Source organism: Anser brachyrhynchus, assembly GCF_964034855.1.
Source record: "Anser brachyrhynchus genome assembly, chromosome: 24".
NCBI classification, from domain to species: Eukaryota; Metazoa; Chordata; class Aves; order Anseriformes; family Anatidae; genus Anser; species Anser brachyrhynchus.
In genome coordinates, this window is record NC_137717.1 from 2,801,215 (window position 1) to 2,821,978 (window position 20,764).

General features: G+C 48.4%; 1 protein-coding gene across 4 annotated transcripts in view; it reads right to left on the bottom strand.

Annotated features, from left to right (window-relative positions):
- The window catches only part of GRIK3 (glutamate ionotropic receptor kainate type subunit 3), a 140,285-nt gene continuing 119,521 nt past the window's right edge, over positions 1 to 20,764 (bottom strand). For 3 of the 4 annotated variants that reach the window (XR_013941854.1, XM_080567360.1, XM_080567359.1), the window contains one exon: positions 1 to 20,764. This exon is cut by the window's right edge. The gene's annotated coding sequence lies outside the window, so the exon portion shown is untranslated. The other variant, XR_013941855.1, reaches the window with a different exon arrangement.

Here is a 20,764-nt window from a genome sequence, read left to right on the forward strand (position 1 = left end):
CATGTTTTCTGTGTCTGTGTATCTTTCAGTCAAGTGATCGATCTACTGCATTAGTGCAAGCTTCAGCTTTGTCACCCTGACACTTGTAGGCTGAGCTATATGCTCTGCAAAGGGAGACGACTGAGTATGAGATTACCAAGGACACTCCTAGGGTGCAGTAATCACCTATAGAAACCTTTGCATCATTTGCAAATATATGAATTTGCTTTCTTTAATACACACAAAGTACCCATAACAGAAATTGCTTTCAAGGACGAGCACAGATCACAGAGGAAATACTCCTGCAGCTTGCAACCTGACTCATGTCACTTAGCATCTTCTTGTCAATTTATATTAGCTTTGCAGAGGTGTTATCAGCCACCTGGTTAAAAACCTCGGCAAGTACTGTTTCAACAGATCTATAAGGACACACAGCAAATACACGAGGAGTTCTGTTATGAGCTGTGGTTTTGTAATTTTTCCTTAAATTATTTAAAAAAAAAATGCCAAAAAGATGACATATTTCAGAATTAGGATAGAGCATAACATTCATTCATTTTATTCAGGGTGGTGATAGCACCTAATGAGGGCAGGCAGGAGAGCAAGGCACGTCTGGCTGATGTTGCACGGCTGTTCTTTCCAGAATATAGGCGACGCTGGGAGGCCCCGTGGCTGCTGCTTTCTTGGGTGTCTTCTGGAAGAGCTGCCGAGGGAGCTGCATGCTCTCAGCATGCAGGCAAAGCGCTCTCCCTTGGCACAAAAGCAGGGTTGCTGGTGACCCTGCAGTGCCGCGTGTAGGTGAGGATTCCTGTCCCAGGCAGCTGAAGCGTGAGGATGCTGAACCCCGTGTGGAGGTGGGCTGCACGTTCAGAGTGCTGACGGTGAGGTGGCTTTTGTCTGAAGGGGTAATCAGCAAAATGCCACCTGGCTTTGCAAATCGAATGGTTGGTGTGGAATTTCCCACTTGCAGCTGCACGCCTCGTGGTGCGTTTTGTCCAGTGTGTTTGGGGCCCACCAGTGCAGAAGTTTGCGCTTTTTTCTCCCGTAACTGACCAGTTCTGTCTCATGCTTTGCCATTGTTCATTCCCCCAAATCTGGGAAGCTATTGTTACTCCAGTATCTGGTTAGTAATCTAATTTACTGTGTTTCAGGGTTTTAATCAGCCCTAAGTGTAGAGTAACCTTCCTTAGTGAGAACAATCACGGTGTGGAGTAAACAGCGAGCGTTCAGCGTGGGGAGATGGTCTCGCTTGTTTTGCCTTGTAGTCATTGCATGCATGCAAAAAAAAAGGAAGAAAACTCAGAGTTAAACAATACTCTTAGCACCTGCGAAGAAATAGTAAATAGCAATTATTGTAAAAAGGATTTTTTTACTCTGGCATTTGAAAATGATTTATTTGGAAATGAGCACTTAGAGAAACAAAGCTTACTGTAAGGAAACGGAGGCAGAATTTTACATAAAAGACAGCACTGCAGTACCTGCACCTCGCTGAGCCAGGTGGAGGCATACACCGTGTTCGTCCCTCACCCCATTGCTGATGCGGTGCCTGCTCTGTGCGACTGCAACATTAATTCAGGATTTGGGCCCTTTCTGCTGAGTGCCGTGGTACCACGGCAGCAGGTGGCATCGACCTCCTGGAAACTCAGCAGCGTATGAATCCCCAAATGAAGGGGAAAGAGCTATCAAGGAGGTTTGAATGGCAGCTGTCAAGTGTGCAACTGAGACCAATCTCTGTTTAATTTGCCTTGAGAGATGAGAAATTCCTTGGTGACATTTAGTTATGTCTCCAAAGGTGGTAGAGGTTAGGTTTTTTTGGAGACCACTTCTCTGAAGTGCCACAGAGTAAGTATTCAATTTTCTTTTCTCTCCAGAGACTCCGGGCATCTTGTTGAAATACCAAGAAGAGAAAAGTAGAGACACGTAAAAGGTCATTAGAAAAATTTAAGAAAGTGGCATTTCGCAAGTGTAACGGACTTGCGTCAGATGAAATGCTAGCCTTTTTCCTGGCTAATTGTTGCTCGTAAAGATCACCGGGAATGTTTTTAGGGAACATCTGTGAAATGTTGCAACTCTTCTGATTTGGCAGCAGGTTTTAAGGTGCCATTCCTTGAGGAAAACCCAGACCTTAATGTAACTCTCTTATGTCTTAGGATCTCTTGAGTGAATGAATTCTTTGAATTTACAATAGGAATTGCAAACACTACTAGATAATTCCCAACTTAATTGCCAGAAGTGCCAACAGGGAGAAAGCTCTGGAGAAAGCCTCCTTGGCTGGGAGCTGTGTGATGTCTGCGTTAGCACAGATGTGGAGGGGCTGCCCCAATGAACTTCTCTTTGCTGAGTGCCTTCTGGAACCAGCTGGCTGCGCAGCATCGCAGCTCCGGGTGCTGTGAATGGGCACCCTGACCAAGAGCAAGCCCTAGGTGCTGCTGGTGGTGTGCTGGTGTGGTCGTTTTTGAAAAAAAAATTTAAGGAAATTTGGAATTCTTCATTAATATTTTAGCTTAAAAACACACAACAACAACAACAACAACAAACTAAGCAGACAGTCAAAGATCTCTGTCAAGGGAGAAATATTCCCATTTGGGATTATTCCCTGGCACTAATATGCTGACTAGCAGAGAGGAAAGCTCGTTACGGGGATTTTCCCCAAGCTCCTCCAGCTCTCCTCATTACCCCTACTTGATGTGGGCAGATCTGGTAGGAAGACAAATTCACCTTCAGTGCTTAGGAAGTGCCAGTATCTGAGAGGTAATGAATTAAATTGCCACCGTGAAGCTTGTTTCACCTTTTTGATGTGTATGTTTAATTATTAGATGGTTTTTGATAGAAAGGACATGCAAGTGGCTGTGTATTCCTTGCATGTGGTTCAACAAAATGATCTTTATGTATTCATGCCTTACAAATGGCTTTGAATACACTTCTAACACGGGACTGTATTAGGCATAATAGGATAGGTTTAGTGGAAAGGAGAACGCTTCAATTGGCATCTAAAAAGGCATCAGGTTCTGTATGGGATGACAGTGTGAAAGTGTCTCTTAGAATAACCCACGGAAAATGCAAGAGACGAGTTAAATGTGAACCCAGGAGGAAGGTCTTGAAGATTGTGCTTGCAGCAAAAATCTGATCAGTTGAGAACAGAAAGCGAAACAATGGTAAAGCCTCCCAGCTAAGTAGGTCACCAGTTAACAAGACAGTGACTCATGCAGAGAGGGAGAATTTAATTTTTAAACACCAAGCCCTGGGTTCGCTTGAAATAAAAAGTATATATAAATTTAGCAGCCAGTCAAATATGATAAAAATATTTATATTTCATTCTACTGTTTGAAGTTTTTATTATATTTACTTACACAGTGCTTTAATAACTTAACATTTAAACCTTGGCTCTATAGACAAATTCTGCGTTGCTGCTCTTCCTACCTACCCAGCTCAGGGCTCACGTGAACCAGTGGAGAATTTAATGGTAGCTGTTCTCACACCCAGTCTTCCATTTCAGATGGTTTAGTATGTGAGCACGTTTGTCCCTGAGGAAAGATGCTTTGTTTTCTGCTGGTGTTGGTCTGTGTCCCTTAGGTGCCACGCGGCGTGCCAAAGCGCTTCCATGGGCTCCACGAACGCCCCAATGCTGATTTCTGTGCTACGTACAGTTTCAAGTTCTGCACCCTATCTATTTATGCATCCGTATCAGGATGTGGTTATATAAAAAGCATGGTATATAAAACAAGCCAAAAAAGTGACTGCCTTATAGATTCAATTAGTATATCCTCTATGTAGCCTAAGGGATGTAGAAAGTGTAACTAAGGTGACCTAATTCAGATCAGTGTTTTCCTAACATATATTTGAACAGTCAATATTTTAATACATTGCTGTGTCTCTGAGAACAGAACTGTGTTCGCTCAAATTCCAGTAAAAACCTTTCTGTGGTTATAATTAGTATTTTGTCTTATTGATTAATGGAGGAAGATTTATAAGGCATATCTTAAAATCTTTCAACAATAAAACACTGTAATAATAGTGTCTTTGAAATATTTTTAATAATGACACAGAACTTATTCTTCCTTCTCAGATGTCAACACTGGATTTATTTTAATGAGAGGGAAATTCATTGTGGACCCATCCAGCCACGCAGTCAGCGCTTCTGGCAGTCCATAGCCTGGGCAGCTCGGCTGTTTGCAACTAAGGGTTCGACCCTGGCAGTGCTCAATACTATCCACTGCTATAGGATATCTAGACCTACTGTTTTCTTTTACCAGCTTCACAGTTTTGTGTTTAAAACAAAAACCAACCTCATCCGATTTTTATGCCTGCACCTTTTTCCATTGAGCAAGTTCTTTCTGCAGTAGTGCTTTTAATTGTTTTTATGCCTGGAAAATGTTTGGAAGGAGAAGGCTGAAGCCTCACCAACCTTTGCTGGAGGCTGGCAAAAGACGTCTTTGCAGGCACCCTTTGGTGGGGAAGGAATGGAACAGGAACCAGGAGAGCATTTTAAACAAAAGTAATTTTTGTGTAATACTTGAAACAAGCTGCATGCAAGCAGCTTCTCATTTGCACCTTTCCAATCACAACCATCTGTTCTGTGTTAGCCAGTCCTTGGGCAGATGCTCCGTTTAACTTCCTAGTGCATGGCAGTGCCAGACTTTCTCAAATCACAGGTTTCTTTCAGAAGCTCTCTCTTGCCTTTTCTCTGTCACTCCTACACTCCCTGCTAGTGGCTAATAACCTGGCAGGCTAAATTGGAGGAAGGTTTTGGAGCTGGAGCTGGAGCCACCCTTCCTCTGTATGCATGGCACTCGGCTGGGCAGCAAGCTTGTAATCTCCTGGCATCACAGGGCTGCACTGGTCAGTGACAATAATGTCAGAGCTCCAAAACATGGCCTCGGCGAGCTACAGGTGCGGGGTGGCCTTCAGCAGAATCGCTCCTCCACGGAGCTGCACCTCAGCTGTGAGTTACGGGGGTCCTTGGCCATTGCAAAGGTGAAGGCAGGGGCGAGGAGCAAGTGCAGCCGCTTCTGGTAGATGTTTTTGCAGGTGTATGCTCCTAGGCATTGGTCTAAAATAATGAAATGCATATGTATTTTTGGAGATGATGTGAATTTTGGATTAATTAAGAATGCAAGTTTCAAACTCCTTTAGATGTGAGCTCTTATTAATATTTATAAAAAACGATTATATATTAATACATTCATAATACATAAGATATATGTGGTACTATCAGATTTAATAGATTTTTTTTAGAACATCATTATAACTGGGGATTGTTCTCCACTGTCCTTCTTAGAGTTTAAAGAGTAATCTTATGGATTTATTCCCCCAATGTTGATACAAGTTTTTTTTGGAAAAGCCTCCTTTTTAATTACCTTGCCAGTCTATCAATAAAAGGCTGTAGGCAATGTAATTTCAGCTGCAAGTAGTTGTATAAACTGCAATCAGAACACTCAAGGAGCAAAATGGCTGTAGGTGGGGATGTGATTGAATCCAATATACAGCCCTGGTGCAGAAGAATGCAAATGAGAGCGGGGTTTGGGCAGGTGACTCCTCAAAGTCAGAGCTGGGCGCAGGAGTGGCGTACAGCTGGTGACTTTCCTGCAGGCCAGATATGACTTTGGCCTTGTTAGCTGGGAGCGAGTTGCTTTTTTCTATTTTAGTCCTTCAGGAAGTGTCTGCTTTAAAAAAGCAGCTACGGCCCGGGTCTTTTTTTATCAGTTTCCATCCCCATTTGTGTCGGTGTTTGGCTAACCTTTGCCAAACGTCTTCCTCTGCAGTGATTAGGATTCCATATTTTTTTTAGATCTCTTTAGCATTCCTCATTTCAGAGTTAATTTGCTTTCAGAATAACCCAATTAGAGGTGAATCACTTTATATATGTGCAATTCCGCACTAATTGCTTTATTCGATCATTTTATATTTATAAGGTAAATGCCTTATTTTCCTTAAAAGCGAGCTATCATTGCATCCCACCTACCGCATCTCAAGGTCTTTTCCATTTTGCGGTTGAGTATTAGCAATAAAGAGTGTTATTGCAGGGCTGTTCAGAGAATTGTCTAATTTGAGAGGAATTGCACTGAGAAGCCCTCGCTGGCGGAGGCAGACTGCCTGCAGCGCTGGGCGCCGAGGGACACGGCTGCGCCTCGCCGTCCTGTCCCACTGGGCGTCCTGGCGAGGAAGCTGGGAGCATGCTGCGGCTCCTGCACCCAAGTGGGGATGGCTTCGGTGCTCGTGTGTCCCTGGTGCTGCGGGGGGGACCTGATACCTTACCCCTTCTGGCCCAGATCATTGTAATACTAACCTCTAAGTGTGCACCTGGTCCCTCGTCCGGGGCATGGAATTGAGATACCTGTTAAAATACGCACCTCTGTTCTCAAAGCAAAAAAATAGCTAAGGGCAAGCCCACTTTTCTGTGTTGCTGTGTGAATTAGAGATTAATTTTGAATTGGTCCACGGTGGTGTTAAAATAAAAATTGTTTTAAAATGTTTTGCTATTAACATATGTTGGCAAGAACCGTGCAGCCAAGCCTGATTTCAGTCAGCCTCACAGCATGGGAGCTCCAGCTCTAAATGTTCCCAGCGTGTTTCTTAGGCTGTGTTAATGTACATCAATTCTCACAGACAAATTAACATTGAACACTTGCAGTAAGAAGGTTTATTAGCTGGGTCAGCTGCAGTAATCTTATTGTAAGTGTGATAGCTCTCAACATTATTTTACCCAAACCTCTCCTCTGACTTCTGGTCCTCTCTTTGGAGGGAGTCATGCTGACTGTGCCCCCGCACCTTTCTTCCAGATCCATCAAACCAGATGCAGACTGAGCAGGCTTTAAGTCTAGACCAAGGAAGAGATTAAAATCGTCTGCAATCTGAATCTTTGAGTAGTTGAGGTAAAAGTAAAGCACCGAGTAGGTGCAATGCCAGATCATGACTACTGGAAGTAGCTAATGAACCAGTCCCAGCAAAGCAGATGAATATGATAAGCCATGCTCATGTGGCATTAAAAATGTCTGTTTCCTAATAAAATAAAATCAAAGATAATATTTTGAAACCTGCAGCAAATTTTCATGGGAGAGAAAGAAAGGAAAATGTTCTTTTTTAATCAATTTAATAAGTTTTCCGGTAGTGTTTGCAACATTGACACTTAACCTTTTGATTAATTTCTCATTTCAAGGATAGTGTAGCCAAATTAGTAATACAGAAATTGCTGTCTTTGTAACAGTTCAAAGTTGTAGGCAGCACCATCCACTTCCAGCAGAATCCCATCTAACAAGCCAGCAGCAAGGCAAAATTGGTACAAATTCAATTCATTGGGGCTGGAAATAAGATTGAGCAATACCATCACCTTAATTCATTATTATTTCACTGTGTGAATTGTAATCTTGTCATTATCCTTTATGCTGCCTTTAAGATAATTCTGTTCTCTAGGGAGTTTCAAATGCTTCTTGCCAGGTAGCAGTGCTAGAAATATATGTTACATATCAGTACACCGAGCTCTGTATTATAATTACAGGGGACATGCAATCTTATTTAAAACCTGGGGAGCACCTGTATAACTAGGAAAGGTGCTGTGCTCATTATGCCGCATGGCAACTACTAATGTTGTTATACAGGTGTGTATTAGATTAAACTGTTTGCTCATTCCATTATGCATTTCCCTGGCAATCATAACTACAGGCACAGAAAGCTCCTGGGATACTAGCAGGCCGTAAGAAAGCATTGAAATGCAGTTCCTTGCCACCAGCTGTGTTTGAAATAAGAAGCTTTTGTGAGTAATTTCCAAACCCACTGGACCAAACACAACTGAACAGTGAGACCCCTGTGCCCGCGGAACAGGGAAAGCTCGAGAAGTGCATTTGAAACTTGTTTTTTCCTGTGGCCTTGATTCAGCAAAGCAGCAGGGATCTAGCGTTAGGGGCTGGGCTGCCATTCCCTGCTGCAGGGGCTAAGAGCCGGGTCTGTTCCCCAGGCGTTTGAAAGACAGGGACCTGCAGGCACTGCGCGAGGAGCGGGGTGTGTCGAGCACAGAGGGCAGCACGTTAGCTGGCCAGAGGCAGGGTTCTGTCTGCACCGAGAGCAGGGTCCCTGGGAGCGGGCACAGCGCAGCTGGAGAGGGGAGCTCTGAGCCCCCAGCCCGCGGAGCCGAGGGCAGGCCCTTCCTTCCAGGGCCAAAGCAACGCCTGAGGCCAAGCAGCTCCTTTTAGCCCAGGGCAGGGATGTGGGAGGGCGGCCGGTGCCCACCATGGGCTGCGTGCCCCAGCTCGGCTCTGTCTGAACCTGGTGCCCTTCCTCGCCCTCCTCTCATAGTCTCTAAACAGCAAAGGAGGAGGAAGAGGGGAAGAAGGAGGAGGAGGTGGAGGGGGAGGTGGAAGAGGATAAGGAGAAGAGCACCTTCACTGCACTGGCACAGTGGGAGGCACCTGCCTGCAGGGGTGTTGGAGGTCCTGGCCAGCTTTCCCCTGCTGCCTGCTCCTCCCTGCAGGCTTTGTCCTGGTTCTGTCATTGGGGGTGCTGGGCTGAGACACGGCCTGACGGAAAACCCACGGTGTGTAGGACAAAATGCCATAGCACAGCCGAGCTACTAGCTTGTAAAGCAGAGGGAAAATAAAGCCGCCGCCACCTGGACGGTGTGGTGAGCCTGGTGCTGGAGCCAGGGGCTGGGGTCTTGTGGGTGCAGCCCCTGTGGCTGCCCCAGGCTCCCACCGCCTGGCAGAGCAGAAACCACCTGAGTCCAGATGGCTGTAAAAACATGATGGGGAGTGTCTGTGCGAGCATCAATCTTCCTGAGTGAGGAGAGGATGGAGTAGGGTAGTCACTAGTGAGTTATCCTGTCACTGCTGACAAATGAAGATAAATTGTGTGACACTGGCTATTTATTTACACACTGTGCTGGGTATGCATATGGGTACGGGCAGGAGAAGCAGCACTGTCACACGTGTAATTGTATGCTGGAAAGGGCTTTTGTAAGGGTGAGTGTTGGGTGGTTATCGCTGCGTACAGCCAGAAGAGCTGAGGACGTGTTTCTGCAGGAAGCTTCCCCCTGTCCCGTTAGTGGGCAAAGGGGGAGGTTCCTAGGCAAACTAGGAAAGGGACTGGCCAGGCCCCCTGTCTTTGAAAAACAAGTAAGCAGTGGATGAAAAGGAGGTGGTATGTTGTGAAATGTTCTTTTTCTTTGTTAAGCAGCCTGCATGCACGTTTCCGTTGGTTTACACCTAACTGGCCCCTGGAAAAAAATACATATACGTGCAAATGCTGCAGTGACGTGCAGAATTTGACACCTAACAGCTGACACAGCCCCTGTCTGGTGGGCTAATACCTTGCTTTTATGAGGAAATGAGGGGGTGGGAGAAGCTCTTTTTGAATGGATGTGGTACTTGCGTGTCAGGAAGGGATTTCTGAAGGGAGACAGCCTGGCTTTGTGCTGGGGCAGGCTCGGGGAGAGCCGTGCAGCTCTGCTGAGCATCCCCCGGAGGACCCGGAAGGCTGGGGCTGTGCCCTTGGGCGCGCTCTGCCCACGACTGCATTTCCAGGCTTGTGCTCCTCTCGACGCCGTCTGGCTGGGCTGCTTTATAAAGATATTTCTGAGCAGAGGGAGGTGGTTAGGGAAAAAATCCTCCTATCTGTGCTGGAGCTATAGTCTGATCAGAGCTAAAGTGATAGAGTTAAACTCCTGTTGTCTCCCACCTGAGCAAAAAAGCTCCTTTTGTGCAGATTGCCTTCCTGTAGATGAGTCTCAGAAGGAGGTGAAGATGCAAATAACACTTGTGTCTCTCATCCTGGTTGTTTTCAGCAGCTGACTAGCTGGAGTATAAACATGCATTAAAAGGAACATGGGCCGTAGCTGGTGACAAGGGTCGGAAACTGGACCCATAGCACTGAAATCCTTTCCCATGTAGTGTCTGAAAATCCCTGGTCAAGCAAAATAGAAAACTTAGCCAATACGGTCAGTGTCAGTGGAGAAACCGAAATAAAATGGAAATGCAGCTATCTAAACTCCCAGATAATATTAATGCAAAACAGATGGGCATAAACAGGCCAAGAATAAGTTTAGACAGAAAAATTAGGCTGTCAGAGGAGACAGGACCTGGAACAGCCTTCCAGAAGAAATAACGGGGAGGGAAAAAATGGCATCGGCAATTATGCAGTGCATCTTTATGCATTACATGTCAGGGTTGCATGGCAGGTCTGAAGGATCGTAGGGGACTTTCTAGCTGGTGCTTTCTGGGATGGATTTGTGTGTTCTCCTGAAGCCCCCGGTACTGAGAAGATCGGAATCTGTAATTCTGAGGAAATCCGTGTTGCTGGAAGAAGGACTGATAGAGTAGCCTCCGATGTTCTGCAGTTTGCAGCACGTCTGGTTGTGGGAGTGGTGAAGACACAGGGCGTATGGGCCTGGGAGAGCGCCCTGCGTGCACTTCAGAATTTGTGTCCTTATAGAAGCAAATCTGTTTTCAGCTTATCCCTCAGCTCAGTGCAGTCCCAGTAACCACTTACAAAGGGGTGAACTGCTAATCCAGGTCCTGCGCTGGGTGTGCTGCTGTTCAAACAGCCACCTGGATCAGGTTTTGGTTTTAAAACGAAATTTGTATTAATTGTATCAAGAGTGCAGTTTAAGTTGGGGTTGGCTTTTTGCTGCTTTGGAGAGGCTTCCTGGGAGAGAGCTAGCATGAAACCTTCCTCCCAGCCTGCTTCCTGAAATAGAAGGCTGTGGCAGCCGAGCTAGTGTGTCCTTCAGTTGCCGGGGATGTGGGTTACAGCTGCCTTCTGCTTATGGAAAGTAAAAAGGTGTTATGCTAATACAGGATCATGACTTTTGCCTGCGGCAGATAGTGCAAATGGGGATTAAGGTGGGGAGGGGAGACCGCCGTGGTACGGGCCTGGAATAGCTGACAAGCGACACGCTGAAGGAGGCATGCACATGGATGTCTCTGATGGTAACCCGTTATCTTCCATCAGGACGTTGATAAACTGTTATCACTAAATTTTCCTCACCCTACCATCAGCTTTACATCAGGCGGGTATGAAATCCATTACTGTCTGTCATACCTCTTGGCTATTGGAAAGAGATGGTTTTCTTCATTAGATTTTGGTTGGATTCCTTTATCTGCCCATTGCTTTTGCTGCAACTCCTTCTAATGGAATCAGACTAATACAAAATGCCAAAAGAATCAAAAAAGGACACCCAAATGGGGGGAGCTGTAAAAGCCTGCATTGCCCTTACTTGGGCCTGTTAAGGAGCACCAAGTCTGAATTAGTTCAGGTTGTCTGTGCAGGGACTGATCCCATGAGCTCGTTCTTTTTACTTAAAAAGTTAAAAGTAATTTGTGCTTTACAGTCAGCTTGGTATACAAATGTCACAACATAGAAAAAAACATTTGTCATGATTAGTGCTGTAGCTTCCCTGACCCTTTGTCTCTATTAAAGCAGGCGGCGTGGCTGCCCTATAACTTACTGGTTTTTAGTAATCTCACTGTTCTTCAGCAATCATTCCTGCCAAAACTCTGGGCATTAGAAAATGAAGCTAGGAGGGCTTGCTGCTGCATGGCACGGCCTTCTCTGCCAGGTAATAGCACGGGGGAAGAAATGCTCTGTGGGCAGCCTCCACCCTGCCGGCTCCCATCTCAGCGGCAGCAGGGCCTCTGCTTTACTGCGAGTAGCACATAAAGTGTCTCATGAAAAAACAGGTAGGGAGTGCTGCCTTCAGGGAAGGAGCCCTGCTGCCTGGTTAACAAAAATACTACCTCTCCTGGCGATCCTTGCCTCTCTGCTTGAGTGGAATAGCTTACTAACATCTCTGTCTGGAGTTTTTAAAGATTTAGCCCTTTTTTTTTTACTGTTCCCTAGGCACACGAAGTGAGACCAAGGCTGCACCTTCCCATTCCCATGGCACAGTCACTGAGTTTGCCTTAATCTCCTGCACCAGTGCCCATGGACTGGGAGCTGGGTTCTGCCACCCATGAAGCCAGCGGTGCTGTTCACAAGCTCAGGTGCTTAACGCCGTCAGACTCCAGCTAGGCGCAGAAAAAGTGCGTTTTCTCACGTATGCCCTCTGCCTACCTCTGTATAATGCAGCAAAAAGACGTGGGATTGTGGGTCGATGCAGGGGGCTGCAGAATGCCTTCAGATGCCATCACCATTTTGGTCTGCGGGAAAGCAGAGCCCCGGGTGGGTTTGGGCACGCAGGACAGCCAAATAGCGCCTGTCTGGGGCAGAGCTGGCTGCAGAGGAGCTCCTGATTTCTTAGCAAGAATGTAATCCTGATCAAAGCCCCTTTCTTTCTGTCCTGACTGAGGGGAGAGCCCACCCGGACAAACCAAAGTAGCCCTCCTTTTCCTCCCTTTGCATGCGCTTTTCGCTTCACAAGCCCTTTTCTCATGCTCTGGTTGCGTATTTGTGAGGCTCCCCAGGGTGCTCTGCGGAGGAAGCCAGGACAAGGCGCGTGCAGCGCTGGCACGCCGCTAACGAGGTGTTGGATGCCGCGGCCAGCAGCCGTGCCAGCAGGGCTGGGAGGGAGGAGGAACGAGGTCGGTTCCAGCTCCCTGGGATCCCCCCTTCCCTCTTCAGCCTCCGGCTCCTGCCCTCCGAGGCCCTCGGTGTGCCCGGGCCATTGGAGTCTGTGTCCTTGCCTCCAGAGCAGTGCTAGAATTTAATATAAATAAGGTAAATGAAGAGAGTTTCACGGGCAATTGGAAGGTCAGCACAGCTCATGCAGTGCCATTTGCTGCTCTTCAAACATTCTTTCCTGGCTTCTTGTTAATCCTCAGGCAGACAAGCCACAAGCGCGTTGGTTTTCTCTCCCCCTTCCTTTCCTGTTTTGTTCTCCCAGCCAGCACCCATGAGGCTGCCGGATTGTCACCGCTGTACCCAGTTGTATACTCTCCTGCTGCAGATATTAATTTTTTGTTTATAGAAAAATCAATAAGGTTTGAGTTATCAAAAGATGTGTGCACTAGTGGGAAAGACACAAAATCAATGCTGAAATATTGCCTTATTTAATGGCTGCTGTAAATAGCTCTGTTATGATTCTTTAGTAGAGGTAAATTATGAAAGCACAATAGAGGTCAGCTGAACGTACTTGTTTGCAGCCTACACCCCAGCAAGCCCATTCAGCTTACCTTGCCCTCCTAGGCAGTAGCTGACAGAAGTTTGAGGTATCTTAGCTCGTGGCTTTGCCATCACTCGCCTGAGAAAACGGAGCAGTGCCGGCTGGCTTTGCTGGGCCCTTGCAGGGGTTGCCCTGTTTCTGGGCTCCCTCCTCCTGGCCACGTCCCGCACCAGCAGCTGCTTCACAGGGGCTCAGCGGCTTTCCTGGGGCCCAGCACAGCTCCGGGGAGGAATTGCAGCTCACGTTCCTCCTTCTTAAGGCACGTTTTCAGAAATGTCATCAGGGTTTATAAATGAGGCTTTTAAAAGGCTTTAAACACCTGTCATTTTTAATGGTTTATTTCTGTGTTACTGAATGTAATTATCTCCAGTAGTTCTTTCTAGAACGCGTTGTGGTGCTTTGGAAAGCGCTGGCATTTTCCCCACATTCCTGGAAAGCCGAGTCCTGGGCTTGGGGTTACTGTGGCAACACAGCCGCTTCCACCGGCACGGATAATTCCTACAGATGAGAGGGAAAACAGCAAGCAGCCTGGAACGCCTTTGGAAGTGGCAAGGAACTGGGAAGCTCGGCCTCGCCTGGCTCCCTGAAGGAGCGGCAGGCCGGCTCTGCGCACGCATCGTCCAGCCCACGCACGGAGGGCTCACCCACAGCCCAGCGGGGTTTTCCCCGAAGCGCTGCCGCTGCAGGCAGGCGGATAGCGCACATCATCTCGTCAGTATTTCACGCTGGGTCAATACAGCTTGGCGTTTGGCCTAACAGAAGTTACTGTCTGCCCAGTGTCAGCAAAGTTCTGACAACCAGACCCCCGTGCTACCCCAGGTCTGCGAGGAAGGGGCTGCTGAGGAGCTGCGGAGCCGTCGGGACGCCGGGCTGGAAGTGGCGAGGAGTCACTGCCGTGGCTGCGCAGGCAGCTCTGCCTGGTTCATGACCTGACCCAGCCCATGGGGTTGTGCTGTTCAGGAGCAGGGCAGGATGGGCAGCAAGCCTGCTGCAGCTTCAGTGATTCTGCACGTGCTGGCTAGCGCCCTGGGACATTAATGCTATTTAAAAAAAAGGAGAGAAATAGAAGCAGTGTCAAACTACTGTTTTCAGATCTAGCTGCATGGTCCAAGAATGCTGAAATGGGCCAGGAGTGAGGGTTCAGGCTCCAGCTGTTCCAAGTATTTGGTGCCTGTCCTATGTTGAGCCACGTCCCTGGGCAGGCTCAGCTGGCAGCTGGGATCCTGCCTGGCAGTGCGTGAAACCTGCAGAGCTGGGCAGGAGACAAGTGGCATCGGAATGAAGCGATCGGTTTCTAAATGTGTTCAAATGGGTGTCGTGGAGCTGAAATCTGCTCCCAGCAGACTCTAAAGTGAGTTTTAAAGAGGAGCAACATGTATCCTTGGGAGAGAAAATGGCATAGCTCCCATCTGTGTCTCCACAGCGATCCCTAACCCCAAATCCTCCTCACCCACTGTCAGGGAAGGGCTGTCGTTCTCTGGCATCAGGCCTCAGCTCCTGGTCTGAACCCCTTGAGAGCAGAGGGGAGCGCTGCAGGGGGCTGTGAAGGGGACGGGACTTTCTGCAACCTTCAGGGCTGTGCTGAGGGACAGGGCACAGCGAGGGCTCCCCTGCTCCAGCAGTGCTGCCTTCTGTCTCCGTTTCATCCGATACGCGGGCTGCTGTCATGGGGCAGTGTCTGCGCAGGGACGTGGCTGTCCCTGGCACTGCAGGGTGACCCACCAGGCACGGCTGCCCCAGGCTGTGGCGGCAGCTCCTTGCTCAGCCTCATCTCTCACCTCTCCGTACAAGCTGCTGGGGTCGTGTTGCTCTAACAGCTACTGAAGAAGAGCAACGTGATGTGGTGGTGCATACAGTAAAAGACGGTCCTTGTCTGAATCAAAAGTGGCTGGAGAGACCACGACTGGTAGTTGGAGAGGTGCAGGAAGAAAGCACGGAGCATGTAATGCCTGGCCAAAACATCTCAGCACGGAACAGAGGTCCATCAGCATCTACAGGGGGATGGATGGCGCTGCTGCCGTTTTCTCCTGAGGACTGCCCTTCTCCATGACCTGCAGCGATGCTTCGTGGCTGGCTCCATCCACCCCTTGGGCTGGGCGCCCTTCCTTCCTTCCTTCCTTCCTCCCTGCAGCCTGTCTCTTTGGGCAGCGGTTAGCCGGTGGAAGGGTTTTCTTTTTATTATGGTTTTAATATTCATGACACATGCAAATGAGAAAAAAAAGGTAATTGTCCCAATTAACACTAAATAGGTTTTTCTCACACATCTCAAGTAATTTGATGCTTCTGCTTATCTCATAAAAAGTTTCCTAGTGGAACTGCCTCAGTCTCGGTGTTCATACAAGAGCCTGCTGAGCTTCTGTAATTAAGCTGTGATTAGCCAGCTATAAATACATGTTTTTGAATACAACATTGCACTCTTAGGGCTACTGGAGATGATAAAGTGATCAGTGAACACCTAAGGTACATCCATAGCGCTGAAATAAACCTTCTGCTGTGGATGGGAGGTCAGTTGCCGTGGTTCTGTTCCCACGGGCTCCCTAAACCCAAGTAAATTTCAGGGCCGAGGCCGTCACCACCAGAAACTCCTGGTGTAACTGATCCCAGTGCTTCTGGGCTCGCCGGGCAGGTGATGAGGGAACCTGCCTGTGTGCGGTGCGGGCAGGAATTGCCTTTGTGCTCGGCTCTCCCGATGGAGTGGTTAACTCAACCTGAAAGAGCCTTTTCATGAGGATGAGTGGTTCCTTTAGCATCCCTTCTCCTGCCCCGCTACCGGGCGCTCCGGGCGCAGGAGGAGTGCGATGGCAGGTCTGGCACGCCACGCTTCCACCCCGAACAGAGCATGGCTCCTGCGCGTGAAACCAGAGGCCGCGAGGTTGTGTTCACTCAGCCAGAAACATCATGTATCTTGTGGCCTCTGAGCCCAACTGCAGCTGTTGGTAATGTCAGGGAGCTGCTCTGCAGTGAATTACAGCTGGTATTTCATCTCCCACGGTATTGGGCTGAAGAACAAACCAGAGGAAGCCAGGACAATTCAGAGAAGAAAGCAAGCTGACAGTTCCTGAATAAATGATTCATTATTCACTCAGCTCTTGTTGTTCAGTGCACTCGTCTCAGCTCCTGAACAAAAGTTAGTTCCTTTCAAACCCTGCTGTGTTTCCATCTCTGCCGTGACCCGGCGTGACAGCTGAAATGGCCATCAACACGCTTATCCTTCGAATTAGAAGCTCTGTCCTACCTGATCGTGTGAACCATTTGCAGGAAATCTGTATCGGCTGCTAATTTTTACTGCCTTGCATCTCAGGTATGGTTTGTGAACTTTCCAACTTCATGTTATTTCAGTTTTAAAAGCACTTCAGGAGAAACGATGCGGGATTATCTGGTGAAGAGGCAGTTGTCTAAAGCGCTGTCAGAACAAGCACTTCCACGTTAGCGGACTGTTTCTTCCCATCACGGCTCCTACGAGCTCTGTTGCTGAGTTGGCCTCTGTGCCAGGCACTGCAGAAGCAACGTGCACAAAACCCTGACATCCCCGAGCTAAACGGGAGCTCGCTGCTTGCTTGGGGAGGTGGGTGGGGGTCAGCAGGCTGGCTGAAAGCTGGATCCTCTTCCATGTGTCCCAGGTGTAAATCCTTGAGCGGGGGCAAGCGCTGCCCCTCCGTATGCCAGCCCCAGGGCGAGCTGCAGCCCGGAGTTCAGCTGTCATGCTGGACAATGTGGTCGCTTCACGCAGGGACAAGTGTCTGCCCGCCTGTCCTTCTGCGGCGTGCCTGGACCACGCCAAGTCCCTGCTGTGTGCAGGAGAAGGCCAAGCTGAAGGCAGTTTTTGAGGGGTTGGGGTGGTGTCATGGGTTTTGTCGAGTGTGACGTGCTGTCACGGCTGTGTTCCAGTGGGCGCGAGTGAGGAAGCCAAAGGGGGAATGTGAACCTTCAGGAGATTGTGCAAGAGCAGCGAGTTGCATGAACAGAGATGCGGTGCCCGAGGGGAGGTGGCAGAGCCCAGTGCCTGGAAGGAGACGGAGAGATGGAAGAGAAATAGGAACAGCAAAACTGGTGCAAGGTCAGAGCTGAGCAATACATCCAAGCGAAGAAGATCCCGAACAAAATTCGTGGAAAGGAAGAGAAAGATCTGGAGAGGGGTCTGCAGGGTGATGTGCAGGCACACCTGGCCTGTTCCCCCGCAGGACCAGTGGAAATACCTGCGAAAATTGGATCCAGGCTGCCAGGAGGAAACTTCACCCAGAGGGCTGTGAGTGCCTCGCACGTCACTGCAGCAGCGTTCACTTGCTGTTCTCACCTCAGGCAGCGTTAGAATAACCACAGAGAGCACTAGTGAGATTTGGCTTGGGTTTGTTTCACACCAAGGACTGCACCGTGTAGATGCTTATTCAGACTGGGAGGAAACATACCGTGTCGATAGCAAACTTTCCTTTCATTGCAGATTTCTCCATCTGTTTTGTATCTGTGCTTTGTTCGCTTGCAGTACTGCGTGGGTGCTTGTCGGAAGAAGGGCGTTTCAGAGCTGCTGCACAGCTTTCCTTGGTAAACACGATTTGATAGTCATTTCAAGTGGGGCTTTTGCAGAAATTCTCGTATTTCATTCCTTTATGCTCTGCCAATCCAGCTGAGTCTTGCTGCTCCTCTTTGTCCCTCTGCTATTCCATTCTAACCCTGCCCCCTACATGAACACACAGAAAAGTATTTTGTCCAATTTAAAGCTAAGCAATTTTTATTTGTAGCTGTAAGTGGTTCCATTAGTGCCAGTCAGTGGAAAGCTGAGGAACATTTGGGAGATAATTGGGCCTGGGTCCATCAGAAGGTCTTGATGCAGAGCCTGCCGCACTCTGCGCTGGTAAAACATCTGTGCAAATAGCTCTGCAGCTGAGGTTTCATTAGAACTGCCCATCACGACAGTCCTCTAAAAGCTCGAAATACACCAGGGACTCTTTTGTGTCTACCCAAAATAGCAAGCTCTCCACTTAGCGATCCCTGTGCTGAAACTGGGGTCTTCTCGTTTCGATGTTGCTGGCCGCAGGCGTGACCCGAGACGCTTTGTAGTGATGCGCCCGAGCTATCAAAGCCTCGCCGCTGATGGCGTCTCATTAGGCCTGCAAGAGGTGAGGCTGGGGCTGGCACCCAGCTGTGTCTCTGAGCCGAGTATATAATTTTCCAGCCACATCTGGAAAGGGGGAGGTACAAAACTGAATGCAAATGGTCCTCTGTCACAGTGAAAAATGTCATTTCCAGTAGGATTTTCTTTGAAAAGAAAAAGAATATACCTTTGGATGAGAGGAGATAATTGCAGTGTTTGTGGAACTGAGCGACAGGGAGAACCAGCTGCAACCTCAGGCTCTTCCCCCAGCTCTGCTCCTTTTCAGCCCGGTGTCGCTGGGCCGTTGTCCAGGGCACCTTGCTGAGCTCTCGTGCCTGGCCCTGGTTCCCCCTGTGTCTGCCGGCTGCTCCCCTGCCGCCGTGAGCACGTTGCTGCTGCTGCTTCGGGTGCTCCTGTCCCCTGACGTCCGCTCACTGCAGCTCAGGACTTGCTTCTGGAAGCCAGAACTGCTGGAGGACCACAGCCTGCTTTGAACCAAGCTGAGGAACCTGCCCACGTGCTTAAAAGCATTTAAGTGACCAAAGGTGTAAAACAGCGCGGCTGATGGAAACTGTTCTGCCCGATGCCTCTTTGCATCTCTCGTGTAGGGCAGAGCAAGTTCCTCCTTGGTCTCCATCACCGTCTGCTGCAGCCTGGGCATCCCGGGGGCCGCACGCAGGCTGTCCTTGGATCCTGCAAAGACGTCAGCTTGTCAGCAGTCACCATCAGGCTGGGTTGCTCTGCTCTTCTTGTTATCCATACCCATAAAGCACAGGATCCCATGTCATCATCCAGCACCAAATCCTGCACATGACAGTGGTGTAGGGCAGGGAGAAGAGGTGCTGGGTTCAGTCCCTGCTGGTGAAGTCAGGGGCCTTGCTGTTGGCTCACGGAGATGCGGGTAGGTGCTGTGCAGGCTGAATCCCAAGCCAGTGCTGAGTTTTCAGACATGCAGCTTTGTTTAGCGGATCATCATCTGTTTCTTCTGTGTGCCACTTAAACTGCTGTTGTTATGCAAATCCGGTAATGTATTTATGAGTGCTCTCCGGAGATTTCAAATGGCATCTAATCTGGTTAGTGGATCCATTCTGCGGGACCTGGGGAACATTCGCTTAAAGACGGAACGTCGATGCTTTGTGCACTGACTGGAGACAGAAGCTGCTTTATCACCATCACCGAGCATTACAACAGCCCTACTGACCTGAAACCCCTGTAATTGCCAGGAAAAGGAATAAACACACAAACAAATGAGAAGAAGCACTTAGAGTGCATTCACAGCTACTGACAGTGCCTGCACGGAGTTGCTGCAAACCAACTCACCGGTTCCCTCGAGCTAAGCACAGCCGGACTGAGCCCGGACCTGGCCGGGACGCTGTGTGAGCAGCCTGCCACCTGTGATTTGCGGGCAGCAGGGCTTCTCCTCACGGGGTTTAGGGCCTTGCTTGATTTCCAGACAGTCCCCATGGAGTTTGTGCTTTGTACGGCGCCTCAGGATCGAGAAGAGCTCCATGCAAATAGCTGCAAAGCCATTTCTTTGTGTTCCTCTGACTTTGTGCTAGACCCTGCCATGCCCAGGATGCCTGTGCAGCCTGGGGAGCGCTGGGTTGTTGGCGTGCCCTAGCTAGATCCCCTCTGGCTTTCTGCTGTCCGTGCCTGCTGCGTCCTTTGACTGGGGGATCCCCTCTAAGCGATGAATTTTTGTTCTCTGTTTGATAACATAATTGTTTTCTTGCAAGTAAGTGTTTCTGCTTCACTGGCTGAACTTTTTTTTTCTTTAAAAAAAGTGTGCATCCTCTTGGAATGTTCTCTGAAAGCTTATTTCTAGCTGAAATGAAAAATCACAACACACTTTGATCAAATGGCACACATTTTCTTTTAGTTGAAACAAATGCTTTTCTTTTTTTTTTTTTTAATACTGCATTTGGAATTAGATTGAGGGAAATTAACTCAAAAGTATCTTGTTGAAAGAAAAAGCGTTCATTAAAAAGTCACTATGTTTTGACTCTTGCCTTTGAAATTTATTTTTAATGTCTTCAACAAAGCTGCAGAAATTTTTGAGTAATCTAGATATACATGAAACACTTCCCCATTCCTCTTTCATTTGCAGGCTCTAAGTCTCGCACGCTTCACCACGGTATTTTATTTCCCCATTCATCTCGTCGCCTTGCCTCCTGCTCCATCTTGCCTCCCGCTCCGGTGCGCTGGCAGGGGGCAGGAGGGTCGGTGCCTCCCTCATCCGCGGTTTGATCGTGTCCCCCTGCCCCGGGCAGAGCCCTCCTGACGGTCCCTGTCGGATGACAGATTTCAGGAGAGCATTAGTGATTAGGAACACCACTCTCATCAAGGCAAATAATTAGTGAGAATGCATGCAGTTTACGAAAGCAGTTCAATTAAAGGGAATAACAAGCTTTTTACAGCAACAAAGGAAGGACTAAGTAGACCTCAGTGAGTAAATAAAGCTGTAATCAGTGTGATTAATTTAAAATCTCAGGAAGGCATGAATTGGATTGATATTCCAAAAGTCTAATGTGTCTCATGGGACCACAGAAGGAATAACAGAAGGAATAATTCCACGTTTTAAGGAGAATGTGAAGTCTCATTAATTGTGA